Here is a 6,000-nt window from a genome sequence, read left to right on the forward strand (position 1 = left end):
TAGTTGCTGTATTTATTGAAATGAAACAAATAAAGTCGAACACAGGAAAGGAAACGTTCCGACGTTAAACACTGACCCGTAAGTGTTTGAAACATTCTGCTTAGAGCGTAGTGCCTGGTGGAACCGAATAGAAAGTGAGGATGCACCGAAGCTGAGAATTGTTGAAAGACGGAACAGCACAAAACTGTTCAAAATTAATTGAACAGATGAAACATGAAATCGATGAATATTACGAGGTGTACTCAATAAGTAATACACTTTTCTGACAGCAGATTGTTATTATTCAGCATTCCTGCACACCATATTACTCCCCACTCTTTTGGATAGAAAACCCTACTTTTCAATGCGGCGGCCTTACGTCACCTTACTGGGACGTCCCCTCACTGGAAGGGCCTGTATGCCCGCAAGGTGCCAGTCCACTGGTCGACGTCGGAGACGACACCTCGCTGCCTCCGTAACCTCCCCATGACCCACGTACTGCTCCCAGCGCAATGCATTCTTCATTGGGGCAAACAGATGGAAGTTGGAAGTGCAAGATACAAGCCGTAGGGTGGATAAGGAAGAACAGTCCAATGACGTTTTGTGCACAGACTTCTTGGAAGCCATTCGTTGTGATGGCGAAGGAGATATTCGTTTGCATTTCTGCGCGGACGAACACGCTGAAGTCGTTCAAACACTGCAGGAGTCACAGTGGTGAGCGGCCCTCCTGCAAGCGGGACATCGGACATGTTAGAGCGAAGTTGCAATGATAACGATTCATTATGCTTTCGTTTTCTGCCAGGTCTTCGTAGACATTCTGCAAGCTCCTATGAATATCGGCGACGCTATGTCTTTCCGCCAAAAGCTCTCTGCCTGGAACGCATCCCCATCGACGCCGTTTCGAAGACTACGCATTTTTCAACCGAAATTGGCCGAGAAAAAACTGTGTTGCATTATTTACTGTACGTCTCTCGTAGAAAAGACAGAGGAAGAAGTATATGTTAAACCATCCCAGAGGAACAACGAGCGAAAAATTAATACGCCTATGGAGGGAGGGGAAAAGCGAAAAACTCCACGTATTCACAAAACTGGAACGTGTTATTGAGATTCTTGAATGCTAGAGTTGGTTGGTTGGTTTAAAAGGGGGGAGGGGAGGGGGAAAGGTACCAAACAGCTTGCTCATCGGTCGAATGCTAGAGTTAATCAGAGGTAAGAAGTTTAGCGGGCGAGAAGCAAAGAGTTGTGGATATGTAGTACATACGGCACAGCCTTCGGCCACTCTACAGAGCTTAAATACTACTTTCTCTCTCGGTGAGCCTCACCCAGTAACCAGCAGTAAGGTTGCTATCAGCTCAGTCACGCTTGGCACACAACGAACCCTCTACCAACCCATACAACGCTGCCTAATCTTCAAGCCCCCTCTCACCATCAGTGGTTAAATCCTAGTCCGAACACAACGACACTGTCGGCTATTGACGCTAACATGAAGCTCCTACACAAAAGAAGTTTGCATCCGTAACATAGCTCGATGAAACTTGGACTATACGGGGAAAAAAGTGGTACAGTATGGTATAGAAAGTAACGGAATGAAATACGCAATGAGTCGAACAGAAATAACATTTGAATATTTTTTTCATATGTGGGCCCACAACCTCCAAGAATTTTGTGGCAAAAAGAATTGTCGTTACTGTAGTAGGCTGTACAGTTACATCCTTTACTCGTTGTGTGATTGGTGAATTTCGACTTTAATTCATTTTCAGGCACCTACAAATATGTGTGAATATGACGAATATTACATTAAGATGGATGGAAGAATGTAATTGTAGTACCAATACATAAGAATGGGGACAAGAGAGATGCAAACAACTACAGAGGAATATCGCTACTAGAGGTCGGATACAAGGTGCTGTCAAAACTATTGCTCAAGAGAGTAGAAGAACAGTTGGCGACTACCAAGCGGGATTCAGGAAGGGAAGAGGTTGTATAGAACAGATATTTATCCTGAAGCAACTGATAGAACAAAGGGCCTTAAAAAACAAAAAGACAGTAATAACCTTCGTGGACTTCACAAAGGCATACGACTCCATCGACACACTCTTGTTAGGATCCTGAAGAACAGAGTACTTGATGGAACTACACAAGAACTCATAAAAGAAATTCTGACAGACACAAAAGCAAGGGTGAGATTCAGAGGAGCACTGTCAGAGGAATTTGAGATCAAGACTGGTGTTAAACAGGGAGATGGATTGTCACCATTGTTGTTCAATATAGCACTGGACGGAGTGATCAGGCAGGGGAGAGCAATAAACGAGGAAATGGGAATACCAAAGACCCATGTGGGGGACAAAAAGGACAACAGGGCTCAAGTGGACTGCCTAGCCTTTGCAGACGACATAGTAATAGTAAGTGAGACGGAAGAAAACGCAAAGACACAACTCAACAACTTAAGTAAGGTAGCCAGAAAGGGGAGACTGAGTATAGCCTATAACAAGACAATGGCATTAAATACCACTCCACACTGGGAAACACCGGAAGGCACCGTGGAAATGGTGGACAAATTTAAATACCTGGGAGACTCTATAACAGGAAGGAACAGGAGCAAGGAGGGAATAACAGAGAGGATAAAGAAGATGAGGTCAGCCTTCTGCATGACGAGAGATACAATGAAGATAATATATCCACAGAGCAAAGATAAGCCACTACAAGGCAACGGTAAGGAATGCAGTATTATATGCTGCTGAGACGATGACACTAGGAAGAAATGGGGCAGAACAACTAGAGAAAGAAGAGAGAAAAATACTGAGAAAAATTCTAGGTCCCAAAAGAGGTGGAGAGAGGTGGATGCGAAGACCTAGGGAAGAACTGTGCCGGAACATGAGAACAATATCCGGGGAAATCAGACTCAAAAGGGCAACGTTTGCTGGACACGTAGTTAGGATGAGTATGGACAGAATGACGAAGAGATTGTGGGAAAAAACAGGGAGGACAAGGGGAAAGACAGGAACCAAGTGGGTTGTTGAACTTCGGAAGGACTAGTTGGAACTGGGGATCAGGGTCGAAGGAAAGGAAAATTGCAGGAACAAATATACACCGACCAATATGCCGGAGATCAATGATAGAGAAGAATACAGAAAAAGATTAGAGTGTCATCAGTGGAGCCAACAGGAGAAACGGACACTGAAGATCTCGGAAGAAGAGGGGGAGAGAAGAAGAGAAAGAATGAAGAGGTTCTGGGAGAAGAAGAAGAGAATGCAGTCCACGAATGGGCTACCCGTAGTCCTACAGAGGCCGTAACGCAAGAAGAAGAATATTACATTAAAAACATATACACTGTCGAATATCATTAAACATAGCTACAATTGTGTTTATGTTCCATAGAGGCAGTCTTGGCTACTTATACATAAGCGTTACGCAACATACCCTAAGTGTTGTGGCACACAATCGGGAAAAAAATACTGTTTCATATGTTGATCCATACGTGGAATAATACATGTGCATTGCGTTCTGAGGCCGAAAACATCGACTTCGAAGCAAATAACCATGTCGTCTCATGTCTGAATCACGAGGCTCCCACATACAGACTGACGCTTAAATCAACTGTTCTAACTTCTAGCAAAGAATACATTGAAAGAGTAGACAGATGAATATCGATAATTTACATTTTTCTATATTACATGGTCTTTAGGCTTGCCACTAAGTGCAAATTAATCTTATGTATAAAAACAGACTTTATGAAACTTTGTTACAACGTCAAATAGATTAATGAAATATGTGTTAGAACGTGAAGGTGGTATACATAAAATACACCTTATAAAACAGTATTTAAACTATTGAAATTACTGATCCAAGTACGCATATCAAGTGACATATTAGGAACGGTTATAAGAACGACAAAGCATGGCAATAAAACAATGAGAATAAGCTTAGTTTTGTCAGTGAAAAGACAGAGATCTGAGAGGCATGGACACAATCACATTCTCTATCTAAAATGCAATGTAGATACCCATGGTGTAGAAAAACATCAACCCAATAAAATACAATAAATTTATACAACTGCTTCACACTTATACATACTCCTGTTATTCCTTAGTGTAACATAACTACAAGAACAACCTATAATTGAAACTAAAATAATGTACATTTCTCTATTTCTGAAGAATGTGAGAAACGTAATCGGGGAAAAAGAAGCAGGTACGAATCATACGTGAACATATAGTACATGTATTCACAAAATATGGCAAACAGTAATTATACGTTAAATAATACTGAAAAACAGTCTTTGTAATCACCGGTATATAATACTCAGAGGTCTACACTCCTATAAATATTGTTGTTTCTCATTGCATATAAACATAACAGTGCACCAAGTGAATGAGACGTACATGTTCGAAATTAATTGATCCGTCATACGGGAGTAATGTACACACAGTTGTAATTATGTTTAATGACAATCCATAGTGAACATATTTTTAGTGTAGTTCTCGTCCACGTTAATGCATTTTCTGGGGGCTTGAAAATGAGTTAAAGTCGAAATTAACTAACCGTACAATGAGTAAATGATACAAATGTACAGCCTACTACGTACAATGTTTCCTTTTTTCTCACAGAAATGACACTGTTATTGAAAGACAATAATTACAATGAAGCCATCGCTATTTTTATGGTCTCCTGGCAATTACAAAAAGCGTGGCAAGTTTCTTAATAGGGTGTGAGACCACGACAGGCGGAAATCCATGCTCTGCAGCGTGCTTCCATGTTGGCCACAAGACTGGTAAGGAGTCCTTGCTGTAGCGCGTTCCATTCCTCCACCACCGGCGGTTGTCAACTGTTTGATGCTCGTTGGTGCACGTTCTGCAGTGCTTCTCACGAACGCGTCACACACGTGCTTGACGCGATTTAAGTAGGGGGAACGGGCAGGCCAGTGCATTCGCCAGCTGTCCTCGTTCCAAGAGCTCCTGCACCTGCACAGTTCGATTCGGTCGCGAACTGTCATCCATAAAAATGAAGTCACGGCCAAATGCACCCTGCAAACATGCCAACGTGGAAGGTGTACAGTGTCACTACAACACTGAGCGGTGCGTGTGCCGTGTTCAAAGATATGGAGGCCAGTACGTACGTGGAACATTATGTCTCACCACACCATAACACCTGGACCATCAAAACGACCACTATCGACAGTTTTCCTGTGTGTGTTGCATACGGCGAGACGTGCGAACACATCTACGGTGATTACACAAACTATTGAAAATTACGTCTCACCTTTTGCCATGTCCAGGACACCTCTATAAATCGCGGTGACTTCAGTGTAATTATTGTCTTTGAATATGTCATTTCTGTGAGTCCCATTGCGTTTTTCTTCCAGCTACTTTCTGTACACTACTGCCACAGTTATTTTAAGTGTGGTCCAAGTTTCATCAACATCACGGGAAAATTACTTCCTTACGTAAGTTTTGCACACCAGTGTATTTTTAGACATAATTGCATAATGTAATATTCACTGTCACTTCGTCCCATTAATATGCACGATACTGAAATATGAGATGACAGTATTCTCTACTTCTCAGCAAAGTTATGTTTAGTAAAACAGTAATTTGCAGAGCTGATTTCAGATGAGATATTAGGGTTTTACCCACGTGATAATCTCTGAATTTGAAGCCAATACCAATGCAAGGTCGCAATGTCGTGACAGAGAACTTTTTCATATGCTAAATGTAAGTATAGATACTTTCTTCGGATTTTCATATTCTGAATACACTTCAGCCTATTAAAATTGTAACACCAGCAATGATAGCAAGTAGTGTAATTTTGTTTATTTTGGCAAATACAGTATGACTGGAATAGAAAACAGACGCAATGAATGAGATTCATTCTGTCCTTTTTCTGTTTTTATTTCGTAATCGGATAATAGTAAATTTTTCTTTTTCCTTAAACTAACATTATTTTTTAAATTTATTTTTAAGATCGTACGCATGTACTAAGTATTTTAAAAAATAGTAATAAAAACGTCTTTTTGTATAGCTT

This window comes from Schistocerca serialis, chromosome 1 (assembly GCF_023864345.2).
Source record: "Schistocerca serialis cubense isolate TAMUIC-IGC-003099 chromosome 1, iqSchSeri2.2, whole genome shotgun sequence".
In the NCBI taxonomy this organism is placed as follows: Eukaryota; Metazoa; Arthropoda; class Insecta; order Orthoptera; family Acrididae; genus Schistocerca; species Schistocerca serialis.